General features: G+C 41.4%; 1 protein-coding gene across 3 annotated transcripts in view; it reads right to left on the bottom strand.

Moving 5' to 3' along the window:
- The window catches only part of rerea (arginine-glutamic acid dipeptide (RE) repeats a), a 120,431-nt gene that overhangs the window by 87,390 nt on the left and 17,172 nt on the right, over window positions 1-15,869 (bottom strand). The window contains exon 2 of one of the 3 annotated variants that reach the window (XM_042003206.1): window positions 130-206. The exons of 1 other annotated variant lie outside the window; for it this stretch is intronic. The gene's annotated coding sequence lies outside the window, so the exon portion shown is untranslated. Of the gene's footprint in view, window positions 1-129; window positions 717-15,869 lie in introns of those variants that run through there. One more of the 3 variants, XM_042003207.1, reaches the window with a different exon arrangement.

Genomic DNA, 15,869 nt, shown 5'->3' with positions numbered 1-15,869 from the left:
GGTTGAAACCAGAAGTGTCACCCGGCTTTAGTTCCCACCATTACCCAAATTTAGTTTCTTTATCACCCATACACCCCCCCACCACCACAACTATCCTGCAATGCCCCCCCTCTCTATTCCACTACTCACCCGCCAGTCTGCTGATTCTTGGAGTCCCACAGACTGCTGCAAACAAGTTGAAAACGCGATCCTTGCCCGAGGTGACCCTTCAAAAAGCAGAGGGAGAAAAATGCAAGCCAGCTGAACCAAATCCAAGAACTGGGACAAAACGAGGCGAACACGGGACACTTTTTTTATCCCACGTTTAAAAAAAAAAGAAAAGAAAAAAAACCGCTGCCAGCACGGTACGACTCAGGCGAGCACTTGCTTCAACAAAAGACGGTTTCACTTTACTGATAGACTGCTCACGTCCGAAATAACCGATCAAAGGCACTATAACGTCAGCTAGTCTCCCCTCGAAACTGCTCCTGTTTCCTTTGGTCGTCTTGTTGCTACCGATGATAGTGTCCACATGAAAAGTAACACGGCGCTTGTTTCGAGGGGTAGGAAACCAGCGAGTTCGCCGTTAACAGGCTCTGCTTCCTTTTTCCACACACACACACGCGCTCCCCCCTCTTCTGCCTCCTTTCTATGCACACACACTCACTCCACGCTCTCCCTATCGCTGCCTTCGTCTCTGCACCCCCCACCCTCCTCCTCCTCTTCAGCTGTTCAACAGACGCATCCACATGGTTGACCTAGTCTTTCTTTATCCAGACACTAGTGAAGGAGAATTACGCGGACCACACTCAAAAAAAAAGCGAGAAAAAACTCAAACGAAACAAAAACATGGACTGGATTCAAATAATAATAGCCAGGGACAAAGGGGTGGCGGTAGGGACGCCAATGGGGCTGTTGATTGATGGTAGCCCTTCAGGGAAGCGCTGCGTGCGTGCGCGTGTGTGTATGTGACTGCGTACAAATGCACGAGGAAGCGAGATGCACGGCAGCCAAAGTGGCCCGAGCGACCATCATCAGCCGATCAATGATAACGCTTATGGGAATGTGACCGAAACACAAGAGCGAGACAATGGGAGCCGTGAAAACTCGAACCTTTTGTAAATAATGGCTTAATAGTCTATTTTTCTCAGCGCACAGCCACACAGTAAAGCCATGCTGTAATGGTAATATAAATATAAAAATAATAGCATAAAATGGCTGTCTCATATACATGTCGCTGATTTAAATCAGAAAACATTACTAAATGCACCTCAAGGGAAATAACACAAAGGAGGAGGGGGGGCGACTGGAAGCTGCTTAAGCTTGTGGAGCTCATTTGCATTTTTTGTATAATGAATTAATTAGTCACCCCACCCATTAAAAGGTAGGAACAAGTAGAGATGATGATGTGAGCAGTCCATTAGCCATATTTGGGAGGCAGATTTTAACAGCTCGAGTGTCACGTCTATTTATTTATTTATTTATTTTGTTCCAAATCTCATTTTCCAATGTCTGTGTTCTGATTTTGTTGTATGTCATGGTTGGAAAGGCCCAACAGTTTGTTTATTCTTTGTGTACATGCTGCTGATGAAAACTCTCCACACGTAGAAAAAGCAGCAAAACAAAGATGGAGTGCTTTATCTTATGAATGAATAGGCTTATTTTAATTTTACGAAAAGAATAGCTCGACACATTTTCATCATCTTAGACATGATATTGGATCGCTGTCAGAATCCAATTAACTAAAGCAAATAGTCTGCACATTGGGCTCTTTTGCACTAAAGCCAAACATGGGCGGCAGCAGAGACAGGCAGGAAGGATCAATAGAAATTGAGTTGAGGGTGGTGTGCAGGGGGCCCTTCATTGTGCTACAAACCACGTTGGTCGTCTCTGCTTCAATAGCGATGGGGTGTGTGTGTGTGTGTGTGGTAGTGGGGGGATTTTTCTGTGTGCTGGTAAAATCTCTTCCAGCTCCTGAGGCAACTGTCCTGAGAAGTCATACTCCCGCCTCCATGGTAACTTAACTCCACAGCACCTCCCTTATCACAGTATGTATACATTTCACAAGGTTAGTGTTTATGATATGTACACACACAGTCTGCACCCTTTCCTCCGTTACACAAACATTCAAAGGATCCAAGATGATAAGGAGGTGGAAATTTCAGTTTCTAATGCACAACTATACCATTTTCTATCATGTGTTCTAGGAAGAAGAGGTTAAACGCCACCATTTTCAAGAAACCGTTAGGCTTAATTTGGCCCAAGATAGCAGTGAAGCAAGGTGAGTGCGGTGAATCCACTGTAAGGGCTGTGCAAAGCAAAGCTGGATTGGCTGGTGGGGCAGGCTTCCCTCCCTGGCAGATGAGATCCCATTATCAGGGAGACGAGAACTCCACCTCCAGGATTTCACAGCTCCTCTGTTTATCACATGGCTCTGTCAAGTTGGGCACCATTAACCGATAATGAAAGAAGACAACCGGTGCAGTTACAAGCAAAGCACTCCACATTCTACAGGCCTAAGCATGTATCTGGGAAGCTGACTGTGTCTATTCAATTCTGCTCAGAATTCAAACGGGCCATCACAATACCTTTTCCCTGAGCACCTTTTTCTCCAGCTATGGAGCCTTTGCTGCTAATGAAAAACAACACTGGTTCCTTGATCTCTTTCTAAATTCAGGGGTAATAAAAAATGAAAAATTACACTAAGAATTCCTTGTAAGATCTAACAAAGACAGAATGAAAAAGACTATATCAAACTATTTCACCCACCCACATCAATGAATAATTAGTACAAGTGTTACTGAATAAAGAGAATCAAAGACCAACATGCCCCTCGCCTTCTCCCTCCCCAGCCCGACTACTCCATTTATGCTTTATAGGATCCTGTAGCCACTTAGGCTCATTAAAAATGAATACTTAACAAAAGCTGTGGCTGACACAAACTGTTTGCTTTAGCCCGATTTCTCCAAGCAGGAGAAAAAGAAACAAGCCACTCAGACAGCAAACGGAGAGCAAGCCAGGGAAAGAAAGAGAGAAAAAAAAATGCTCAGCAATACAAATAAGTCAGCCAGTAGCTGAAACAACAGAAAAAAGTGACACAGATGACTGAGCCAAGCCTGTGAGAGACTTGGCAAGCCTCAGAGGCCTTGGCCTCTTAAGCACTCATATCTAGTAACTTCATTTAATACATTCACCAGGGATGAGCAGACAAGTTGAAGGAAAAAAAGGGATTGGGAGAAGAAAACAGACTTGTAAACCAAGAAGAGGGTTAGGTTGTGGTGATGGCTGGGGTGTACTTCAGAAGCTCGACTTTAACACATGACTAAATCTCTACAGTGGAACAAAGCTAACTTCCCTTCTGCCAAAACATTATAAAAGAAGGTAGGAAACGACATATGCCAGACTGAACTTTGAGACAATTTTTTTACCATTCTTAGGCAGGTATTATCTAAAAGAGCTTTTCTTCTTGCATTAGAAAATTGGAACTGTGCTTTTTTCAGATGGGGCTTTAAAACAGCGCCTGTCTTTGCCATACATACTATATCCATAAAGAACAAAGGCTCTGTGTGACTGCTGTTAGAAGTTACTGTTCCTCATACTGAGGGCAAAAGCTGATAGTCCCTCCCCTTTTTCTGCTGGCAGGCAAGACTGACTTCAAATCATTCATTGCCCCTTTTAGCCTTCATGGACTCTTAAGAGAGCACTTTTACAAGTTAAGGGAATCCAAGGAAAAATAGGGTCTTACAAGACTAATTAAAACAGAGACTCTGGCTAGAGGGGCTGGGGAAGAAGGGAAGCAATAAAACAATCCTCTTCAATTTCCCAACCAAGTAACTCAAGTAAATTACTCAACAAAATATGTTCAGTTTCACACTTGTGGATACCAAAGATTCAAGATTTCCAGGGATTGTTTGTTTAGCTACAAATAATGTCACTTGATATAAAACAGCAAAAACAAAAACGCAACAGAGGCAGCACTTTTCTCTTTATGAACACCTTATCAAGGTGACAAGGAACTAACTGAAAATAAAGATGTCCTTTGGACACAATCCAAATAGAAAGTAACTGAGCAGCAACTTAGAAAGCCTTTATTTGCTATCATTAACAAGTTGTAAAAATGTGACGGAAGCCAAGGAATGGTATTTCACCGTAGGTCTAGCCTCACATAGCTATCTTGTTTACATAGCTATTTACAGTCACATTTGGCAGCCTCGCAACACTCTGAAAACTAAGACACTTGTAGGCTACATGTGTGTTAAACTCTAGAAACTGGAGCTTGCTTGCTGCATACATTTGGTAAAAGTATTGTATATATGAAAAAAGAGAAAGAAAGAAAAAAAATACTGCAAACGTAAACCTCACTCCAGATGGAGGTAGCCATCTGGACTAAGTCTGCTGCCTGGGTGATAAATTGATCAAATGTTTATTGAAGAAAGAACACCACTTCCTTTTTGTAAAATACCACAAATACTGCGCATTAACAGACTTTGATGGTATACACACATACACGGAAAAAATACAGCAAAAAAGAGAATGCTGTTGAAAGAAGCTTATGCTAATTCTGGATTCACACAAAGGACAACACTTTCCATTAGATCACAGTTTTCTGGAATGAAGACAGAAGCCACAGTAAGACTCAGCCAACGTGTTAAATATTCAGAAATATAGAAAAATGATCAACAAAATTTTATGGGTTCTAATTTTACATGTAGAGAAAGTGAAAACAATCACAAAACAAATGCGCACGTGTAATACCTCAGATACCATTTCACTAAGCCCCCGATTTTCCACAGACATTCTTCAAGCTCTTACATGGACTGTGTGTGTCTGTCTGATTCTCCAGGCAAAAACAGGCCCTCATTCATCTGAATAAAAGAGCAGTTCAGCCTGCTGTGGCTGCACTGAGAACAGCCTCCAAGGAATGAGACTGTATTTCCAAGAGGGCCACAGGGAGACAGGGTGCTGTGGTGCAAAAGAGGAAGTTTACATTTCACTCAAGTCCTTTTGTGAACAAAGACGTGGCAAATATAAACAAATAGTGCATATGTCTGATGCTTAGCTCTGGGTTCAGCCAGGAAAATCCTGTTCCAGCAGAGTGAGGTGGTGATTAAAAATGATCAGGCACTAACAAAGCATATGAGGGCCATGGTCCTGAAAGCATGAGACAGAGTGGCAGTTGGGGTGTGTAATTATTGTGTGGTTACTGTCTCCAAGCTAATGCACTCCGATAGCCAGTGACTGCTCCATTTCACACAGGGCAGTCTGTCTCACCTCCACACGCTGCCACCCTGTGGACAATGAGCAGGGCTGCAGCTTTGTTCTGATGGGGGAGGGGGAACCAAGGTTCATAATGTGTAGAAGAAAATAAACCAAAAAACCACATATGACATGTACACTTAGCATAGTGCACAATGCTTCTATCTCCCCACTCCTGTACCAGTGCTTATTCAGGAATCAATTACTCTCCTCTGGTCACACATGGCTACTCTCTGTATGTAAGCTAATGATTCAGCCATCTAGTTTACAGCTAGATAGCAATAACTGGAATAAGCACATCTATTATAGGTCAGAGGAACATGATTTTCAAGTCATTCAAGCCAATTTTTTCACCTCTTTCCACCTCACTTTACTCACATTCGTCTTTTTATTTTGCATGAATAATAGTCGAGGGAAGAAATCTCAAAGGCAAATGTCTGGTCAGCGTGTCAGAACTGGGTGCGGTGAGAAAAGGATGTGTTATTCAAAGAGACAGCACACAGTCACAGTGCTGAGGCTGTTTTATAAGATTAGACTATTTAATGTGGGAGTCAGTGCACAGTCAGAGTAGGCAGCTTGGAGATCAGTGCTGAGGTCAAGAAGAGCCACTTAGCTGTTTTTTTTTTTTTTTTTTTTTTTTTGCCTTTCTTTTTTATTTTGCCTTCCAGCCCCTAAAGCATTCAGAATCAACTCTTCTACCTCAGGAGTAAATGAATAGAAGAAAAAGAAGGATAAAAAAAAAAAAAGCTCAGCATCAGTTTTGCAGCAAGAAACAGCTTCATTTAGTCATTCAAGTGTGCTTTACTTATGGCTAAAAAGGTGGGAAGCTCACACATTAACTGTAGTTGGTTAGATGTACCAGCACAGATTTCTGTTAAAACAAACTTTCCCACTGATATTTTACTTAAGGAAATTATTAACTAAAGTCACATCAGAATAATTTATTAATGAAAAGCAAGCTTACAAGCACTCACTTTCATTATCTGGTCTTAGATATCAACTTGGCTTTTAAATAGCCTGTCATAATCTTATAGTTCTGTTGAGTCGGCATCGATTTGCTACTCAGAAAAAGTGAAAGGGAAATTCTGCAGATTTCTTGTTAGGACACAGTCGGTATGATGCACAAAGCATCTAATATGAAATGTGTGGACAGGAGCGTGCAGTGGGAGGCGAGTGCATGAAGGAGATAGCAACTCAGTAGAAGAGAGATACAGAAATGTTTATATTTCATATTGAACACAGTGGAAATACGAAATAGAGCATGGTAACTGTCTTTTTTAATACTATACTTAGGAGGAATGGTGCACCATTAGCTCCTCAATTCTGCCCATGGAAGATGAATGGGTGGCATGGCAAGATAGATGGGTGGAGGAAGGAAGGAAGGAAGGAAGGAAAAAAGGAAGGAGGAGAGAGAGAGAGAAGACGAAATGGAGGCTGTATCGCTCTGTTCCTGCTCACATCAGCAGCAGGAGAGCAGGGATGCGCAGAAGTCACAGCAAGCCATTAACCAAACTCATTAAATAACCTGCTTGCCAGCTTTGAACCGCAGCTCCATCTGTATCGTGACTGGATTCTCCACTGCTGTTGTGGACATTCAGATAAATGCTGCTGTCATCATTGTTACATATCTGTTCTTGAAAACAGCACAAGAGCAGACACAAAACGGCAAGAAAATAATCACATTAGAATGAAAAGAATTCCACCTGAAAGTGTGGTGACAAAGACTGGTAGCTTTGAAGCTTAATAGCGCAACACAGCAAAAAGGCACGAAGAAAATAACACATACAAGAGGTAATGCTTAAAAAAAAATATAATGATGAATCGAAACAAACATGGATTGAATTGTGGTAGCAACTGAGGAATGAGTCAGGGCTGAAGGGCTTGAGCAGCTCCCTCCAGGGGGATTTAAATAGCAAGGAAGATGGTTATGATACAGGAAGAAGAATATAGCAAAGAAGCAGCACAAAGAGGGGTGAGGATGATGATGAAGAAGTATCATGCAGAGAAGTACAAAGGCCACAGGGAGAAAAGGATCAAGGCCCAATGGGTGAGGAAGGAGGGAAAATTTTAAAAAACGCCACTTCAGTCATTGCTGGAGTGTCACACACCATTGTTCACTAACCTTGACTGCATTTGCCTCCTAGCTCAATGTTACATTATCTCTCAACAAGTACTGACAACAGTCTGCAAGAGAAAATCTGGAGAGAAAACATATATATACGCACACAGAGAGGACAGGGGAGAAGAACGGATGATGTGTTAATGGAACAAACAAGGTGGTAACAGATTGACAGTAGAGGTGTATGTCTGGTGAAGACAGCTGCCATATTTGGCAGTAACTGTATCTGCCGAAAGCCACAAAGGTAGACGAAAAGAAATGAACACAATAGGACCATATTCACAGTGTCATTTTCAATGAGACTGTGAGCATTTATTCAAAGCCAGTATTAATCTCTGACTTCTCAATAAACCTCTCTCTATACACACACAGATCTAGGCACTTACACTTGCAACACACACTGTAAAACACACACTCTTCCCCCACCCCTGAACCTCCCCCATTATCCCATGAGCCTTCTCTTCTCTGCCTTGCTCTACAAGAGCTTGGAAATAAAAACATCACAGCTCTGCCTCGCAGCACTTGTTCAATAACATTGACATTTCACATTCAGCATCCGCACACTGAGAGAGATCCCCTGCATTTACTCTCTTTAACACGCAGAAACAAAGAACACACACACACACAACTGATATTAGTGTAAGCATTTTAACACAGCAAAGTCCAGGGATGTGCTTGTGTGCAGTCGAGTCCTGCAGCTACGTAAGAATTAAATGACTTTTGATTTGAATTTGATTTCATGTCTTAATTTTAACAAACATTTTGTAGTCATTCTCAACTTACAAAAAAAATGTTCAAAACCTGTTCACTTAAGTCAGTTATTATTAGTTTGGTGATCATGTTATGCAGGAGTTTTTCTTTGTACTTTAAAGTAGGCCAGTTCTGATTACTAATTAATTTAGTTACAGCTAAGTCCGTACGAACAACATCTCTTGATATTTACCAAATGCACAAAATGATTCTGTTTATTATTCTTTCCTTGCCTCTAATACAAGAAACCTCCTGAATTCGGCTTGCATGCAGTGAAATGGTCTGCTCAGCTTTGAATGGGAAAAAATAAAATAGTGTGTGTAAAGTATTTCTATCTAGCCAGTCACAGCAGTGTTCTACACTACAGCAAGCAGGGTAAACACCACTCTTGTCTGACGTTCAAAGAGGAAAAGAAGTAGCACAAACACATGTAACAACCACCCAGATAAGCCCTTTACCTTTATATTCACACCGATATCAAACTTGTCAAAGATGATTTTAGAGTCGGAAATGAAGTCATTCTATAACTAATGTTTTTTTTTTTTTACATTATATAATAGCTGCCACCTGACGACAAGATAAAATATGCAGTGGGCCACCCACAGCCTGGGGTCAATGATGTCACCAGGTGCAGCCTAACCTAGGTGGCTGAGCAGGGACATCTGTTTGACAGCATTAGCGCCATCAGAGCCGTGCCATAACCACAGATTAAATGGCAGTAAATCTGAGGATTAGATCCGTGTATGAATAGCCCACATTGATTTTCCAATCTCTTCAATAACTCTGGGATTTCCACAGTGACAGACAATGCGGCCAGCGAGCACAGAATCACATACACAAAACACACACACAAACTCTCTAAAATCAGGCTGTGACTAACCCTTCTCCATTTTAATCTGCTCATATCTCAGCCTAAGGCTGTATCCAAATAGCACAAGACATGCAACATTATTCCTTTAACAAACTGCCTATCCATCCAGTCTTTCACTAGTCACAAGAGGGCAACTAAAACGAGCTCAAGAGGCCTAGAAATGTCCAATCCTATATTGCGCAATGTGTACCCATGTGAGAGTGAGATCACTTTGGTGCTCTGCAAGTTGAAGTTTATCATTTGTGAGCACCATGGGGTGATGTAGAAAATGACAAAGACAAACTGGGCTTTCCTTCTTTAGCTGCATCTTCTCAAGGCTCAACCCCATTGTGACCCTTTTTGACGCCACAATCCTAAAATCCCGGGCTGAAACCCCAATCCACTTTGAAACCACAGCCCCTCAGAGGCTGGCTGACATCAAAGAGAAGCATTTCACTTTTGTGACCTTGGTCTGCTTCTCTGGCTGTCCAGCACATGCTTGTCACAAAAGCTGCCATTTTAACACCAGGATTAGGTTAACCATTTCCAACACCTCCACAGTAAAGAAACCAAAGATAGCTTGGGATGCATCTTCACAATTTTGACACTCAAACAAGAGAAAAACAAGTGTGTTAGTTATGTGAGTAATAAGTCCAAACCTGGCTTAAAAAGACAGTGTACAGTAAGAAAAGAATGCAGTTGCAACAGAATAATCATTTGTGCGGGACAAAAGGATGCAATAATATCACAACACAAATAAAATTTTCTTAAATCTGGCATCCATATTTGGTAATGAGCAGCAGCCTCCAAAATGGCTGCCCTGGCCATCATAGTTGACCTTAGCCCCTTGCTGGGTCAAACAAAAGCGACTGCCTGATGATTAGACTGTGTTGTGAGATAGCTCTATTAACCTTTAAAAACCACAGGTGCCTAGCACGACATTTGAAAAAGACACAGGCGAGGTAAGTGAGAGTGAGAGAGATGGAGAAACTAAGTGTGACAGTAGAGCTGCTCCAATTAGGTAAGCACATTGAGCCGTCAGGCTGGCACATTCATCAACACACAGAATGCCAGTCAGCAGCACCAGAAGGCTCGCCCGCCTCTCTAACACGCTACTGTTACTGTGGTGTGATGGGGAGGGGAGTGAAGAGTGACAGAGAGGCATTTGCAAAGCAGATTTGGACCATTCTCCACAGCATTTGGCAGTGCAAATGTTTCTATGCATGATTTGGGTGGTTTTTACTAGCATTTACCCTACCGTAATAGATTGACCATGGGCTGCTAATGATGTCATTATCATACATGCACTATAATTATCTAGACCCGTGGTGTGCCAAGATCAATGGATGGCAAAATCTGAATCGATTGATTAGTCTGTCGTTGTAAAGCTGTTAAAAAATGCTTTGCGTAGAGTCAGTGTGTTGTTGGATGGGCTGTAAATGAAATTGGGTTCCTGCCTGTTTTCAGACTACAGCATCCAGACGTGAGGTTAGGCAAGTGGATCTGCGCCATGTAAGCGAACTGAATTGGCAGGGCTAATGTGGTTTCTCCACTCATCATACTGTCAACCACAGCTACAGCTACTACACACAAAGCTCCAAATTACAGCCAATTTTTAAAACCATTAACATGTCTAAAAACAGGACAAATTAAAGCTTTATCTTTCATCTCTTTTCCCTTTGTCATCATCTAATGGTGTGTTTTTTTTAATATTACTAACAGTTAGCTTGAAAGTGTCCATTCCAGAAAAAAACATGTTTTAACACATTACAATGCACGTTAAACAAAAGCAATTCTTTATGGTTTAGTTAAACATGCAGTTTAACATCTGAATACAGACTACACTACTGTGCAAAATGGAACTGCAAAATAACATATATACACTCTTACTACATATACTGCAGTAGGATTGTAGGATAGAGAATCATGGTCATCATCAGTAATGTTAATATAATATTAAAAGTGTAGGAAGAAACATCTACAGAACAAATTTAATTAAGATTAACAATCAAAAGGAAAAAAATAATTAGGGAACTTTGGTTAGATGAAAATAAGCTATAAGGCCAAAACCAAGGTTTTTTTTATTTTTTATTTTTTTTTATTTCTTATTCCAGAATGGTTTGGACTGTTGGCAAGAAAAATGAAATCGGACACAACTGGGAAAAGTAATCAACTTTGGAAATCATCAGGGATGTGCAAGTCTAAGCGATAGTCTGAATTAGAGCGGGGCAGCTGGAGCAGAAAAGGCTAGCCGTGGAAAACTGCCCGTTTAGGGGTGAACGTCCACTTTTTGCTCCAAGCTTCAGCATTAAATACCAAATCTCTTTGGTTACAAGCAGAATGAAGAGCATTAACCCCGAAGCTAGCTTCAGCTTCAGCTCAGGAGGAATCTTCTCGCCGCCCAATCATGGTCTGGAGGCAGAAGCAGTAAAGTTTAATAGCTGTTTCTGCCTGAGTTATCACAAAACGCTTGTCTGTGGAGCACACACATTACACAAATAACATTTCACGCACATTTTACAATTTCCTTATGGGGACTGATAGCTTCACAATGACGTCATGACTAACCGATTTTAAATGGCCTGACTAGCCAACTTCAAAAATCCTTAAAAATAACCATACCTACAAATAATCTATTTGTAACACTGTGGCACAGATGTTAATTAGCCTGTATTGTCATCTGCTTGTTATGTCTATATTCTAATATAAACACAGAATAAATTAAAAGAGAATATAAAACCAAATTTGACAGTTAAATTCTTTCTGGGATTGCAAACGTTTTTTTTTTTAGGGCTCTTCGATCATGTTATATTCTACAGATGTTAAATCAGCAGGTCCTCCTTCTGCGCAGTGCTCATGCCTAAATCATAAACCACTTGCATTTTCCTGCTGCTGACTTCTCCTCAATCATGACTGTAATTTGAGAACCGGCTGATTCTGTTAGGAGGAAACTGATTGCACTGATGAGCAGAGAGCTGCTGCAGAGAAGAAAGTGGGCCATCGACAAGAACAAACAATAACAATATGACATGGATAACATTGTGAAGAAGATATTGGGTTGCCAAAACAGGACTTTTAAAAGATAACTGCAACTGGACAAAACAAAGAAACAATAATCTTTTAAAGGTCTTGCAAACAAAATTAATTTACAATGCAGCAGCACGTACATCACATTTCAGCATGCCCGATATTTCCACTGGCCGGGTTAACTCTATTCTTGGGTTTGCCTATCATCATCCCTCAGGGACCATGATGAGTCTTATTCCAGTATACTGAGGCTAATGCAGGTAAATCACACCTCATGGACTTGAATACTTGACACTAAGCAACCCGGCACACAAACTAGCTTGAGTGGGCGAGAAATGAACCTTGTTATGTGTCCTGACACTGGGTCCTGTTCCCCAGCAAATAAAAACATGCCTCTCACTTACTGGCTGCCTGCGTTCACAGCCCCATACATCAGCATTATAAAGGAGCTCGGCAGCCTCAAGGTCAGCTCAATTTCCTCCTGCCGTTATGAAGTATCAGAATCACAGCGAGAAGGGGCACCCACACACATGTAAAGAAATGATTTAAGGAGTGAGGGAGGTGAGGGAGAAAAAGAGAGAAAGAAAGGCACAAAAGGGGGTTTGGAGTGTGAAGGAGAGGTGGTGTGTAATACAATAGGGAACTGTGACAAATCACCAGGAGAGAACCAGCCTCTTCAACAGCAAAGATGTGTGAGTGTGGATATTTGTGAGAAAATGTAGAGTTTTAAGCCTACTTGTTCATTCCACGCACTAAGAATACAGTAGTCTGTAGTATAAGTAATAGGATTGAGCAGATTCTGTTTAACAAGCTGATTCCACTTGTGTAATCGCTCGAGTGTGGTCTGCAAAACTACTGAGCTATTAGGTTAACAGAAATATTGTTTAAGAAAATGTGAATACGATGTTTACCATAGAATGTAATTAAATTCTAAGCTTTTACATGCGAAGAACAGCAACCTAATGCCTTTTTTTCCTTTTGAGATCTGGGCCCATTCATCACATGCCCAAGCAATTTGATAAATTACACAGAAGCATGAAAGCCGATCATGTGCGTAGCAGAGTGTGGTGCCTGTGTGTTTGCTTCTGCCTGAGTAGGCAGCCATCCTTGGCTGCCTCACTGGCTGAGGTTTGACATCTTCAGCTAAGAGCCTGGGGAAATAACAGCAAATTCACTTAATGGCACCACCTCATCTGTTCCTCATACAGAGAGCGGAGATAGAGAAGGAGAGTTCCTTGAGGTGTTACAAAATGGCTGTGTGCTGTCTCCCATCCATGTGGGTGCAGGTGTGGGGGTAAACACTATGTGCATTGAGATCCATCACGGGCCCTGGTCGGCCAACAGCTGTAATTTGCAGTCAACTCTGACCCTTTGCAAAAAGCCAGCCAGCCTACACTGCCGCTATGGAGCTTTTTGTGGTGACAGCGCAATCTGGTTTGATATGTGTGTGTGGTCACACATGGGAACGTGTGCGATGAGCTGTACGTGCATAGACAAACATACAGAGTTAGACTCGGCAACAATGTAAATGCCTGCAGACAGTGTGTGGTAGTTGCTGCAGGTGGAAGTAAGCATACATGTGCATGTTTGTGTGTGTCTGCAGGGAATGTTACAGAGCCAGAGGTATAATGGCCCCACTCCATCTTTGTGTGAGGTATTGTAGAACAATCCAAAGCAGAGCACAGCAGCTGGGAGGAAGCTTGGACTGGCTTGCATCTCAGGGTAACAGCAGGTATGCTATCAGTGCAGCCCGAATCCCCTCAGGGCTATTTTCAGAGCCTCTGACCCTACCATGACTGGCTGGATGACGTCTCTGTGCCAGTAACACAGGAAGAATATGACCCAAAACCACGCTGCTGCTTCCTCTTGGCTGCACATCATTTCATTCCAACAGCCCTGAACGGCTCTGCTATTGTTTGAATATTAAACAAAAAAAAAAAAGAAAGAAAAAAAAGAAAAAAAATCAATGAATAGATATAAATGGATCACAGTTTTTCCCAATAATTTACCCAGTAGAGACTATGCTTTAAATAACAAATTGCCATGTAAATTATTTTGCATTGAAAAACAACCCAATAGATTACAGACAGAAAGCATATTAGCAATCTTTTTCAACAGCCTTTTATATGTGTTCAGCTTGTTGCAAACATTAATCACAACTGAAGCTGACAGCAATCCCAGATAAAAGAGGCTTTCAGTCTGACTCAGCTTTCATGTAGCTACAAAATGAAGAGTACAAATCACACCTTTAATTCAGAAAAAATGTCTCACATGTACATAGCTTGCCACAGCTGTGTAGCCTATAAATGAGAAATGGTACACGTACATTAACATGTTTACTGTAGAATAAACTCAGTTGTGAGTCTGCTGTGGTCTATGAAGGAAGGTGGTGCAACTTCCAATCGTTTTAGGGGTTAAAGTCCAGATTCATTTCTCAATTAGTTGATTGTTTAGGAAAAAATAGGTCAAAAGTACATCAGCATTTCTAAGAGGCTAAGGCAATCTTTGGTTCTATTTGTCTCAACATGGTTTGCACTTTTGGATAAATCAGACTGAGGTTTAATCAAATCCATTAAGAATGAGTTTTTAAAACTAGTAGATTATTATGATACTGAATACAAAAAGTTTTGGATCAAAACTTGACAATTAGACAGGAACACTGTTTTGATTCTGTTTTTTCCAGGGAGCCTTTGTAAGACCTGGCCAGGGATAACAAATTAAAAATAGACCTTTAGCTAAATAAGGCATATTTAGAAGTGTTCTTTTTTTTTTTTAACTTCTGCCAAGGCAGAAATTCTGTTTTCCGTGGTGTTGGTTCGTCTGTCTGTCTGTTTGCAACCTAACTCAAAAAGTAAAGGAAAATTTCAGGAATGGAATAAGAAACATATTATTACATTTTAGGGGTGATGGGAATAGACAGTGATAATAGCTTGAAGTATAGATAAGAGTGTTGGCATGGGGTTGGTAACTGGGTGGGCCTTTTCTCAGGTGAGTGACTCTATGGCTTGGCAGAGGTCTGCCCTTTCTAAGTGCTTCTAGTTTAATATGCCCTGTCCCTGACAAATAAACAAGTGAATAAAATAAATAAAAATCAAACAAATAGGAGGGAAACTAGTTCCCTACTCCGTAAACAAAAGATCCCTAAACTCATTGTTAAAAAAAAAATCTAACTAATGTCATACCTCTCCTTATATAAATTTCTAGCTGTAGCAACTGGTAATAGCCCAGCTGATAACAGGTAATATGTATCAGTGAGAAGCGGTGCAGGAGTAGGAAGATGGATGTCTCCCTCTTTTATTAAGCTATCTCCTCTCCAATGTTACCGAATGGCTTCCCACTACTTGGCTCCCCACGGTTTGCTTGTCAGCCCCCTGCCCCCACCCCTTTCTGTACCTGCATGTGACACTACGGCTGTTCTGTCACCCACTACTCATCATCACTAAGGTGAAAATGTTTTAGCCCCACCCAGCTGGCTCTCAGCAGCCCCTGGGGTCTGGGACAATTAAACCAAAGCAGGAGCTCAAGTCTAGCTGTCAATTCTAAGTCTCAAATGAGACCTTGCCTGTATGGCTGCAGGAGTAAAGGAAGTGTGATCTGTGAGCCTGAAGAAAATAATATACTACAACTGATGTACTTGAGATCAACATTCACTCTAATGCAAGGTGATGGCAGGATATCAGCACCCTGAAAGCTATGCAGTCTGGCTGGAGCGATATATTTGGCCTTACGGTACTCAGACATTGCCTGACTGCGCACACTATCACCCACAAATTCACTGGAAAATTCCAGTGTCAGCCAATCACAGACCTGCTCTAACTGCCCTTGACTACAAGTCCTAATCTCCCTACGCAATACATGTCAAACCTCTATGCACTGAATTTTCTTTTT

This window comes from Melanotaenia boesemani, chromosome 13 (assembly GCF_017639745.1).
Source record: "Melanotaenia boesemani isolate fMelBoe1 chromosome 13, fMelBoe1.pri, whole genome shotgun sequence".
NCBI classification, from domain to species: domain Eukaryota; kingdom Metazoa; phylum Chordata; class Actinopteri; order Atheriniformes; family Melanotaeniidae; genus Melanotaenia; species Melanotaenia boesemani.
This window is presented reverse-complemented; position numbering and strand designations above follow the sequence as displayed.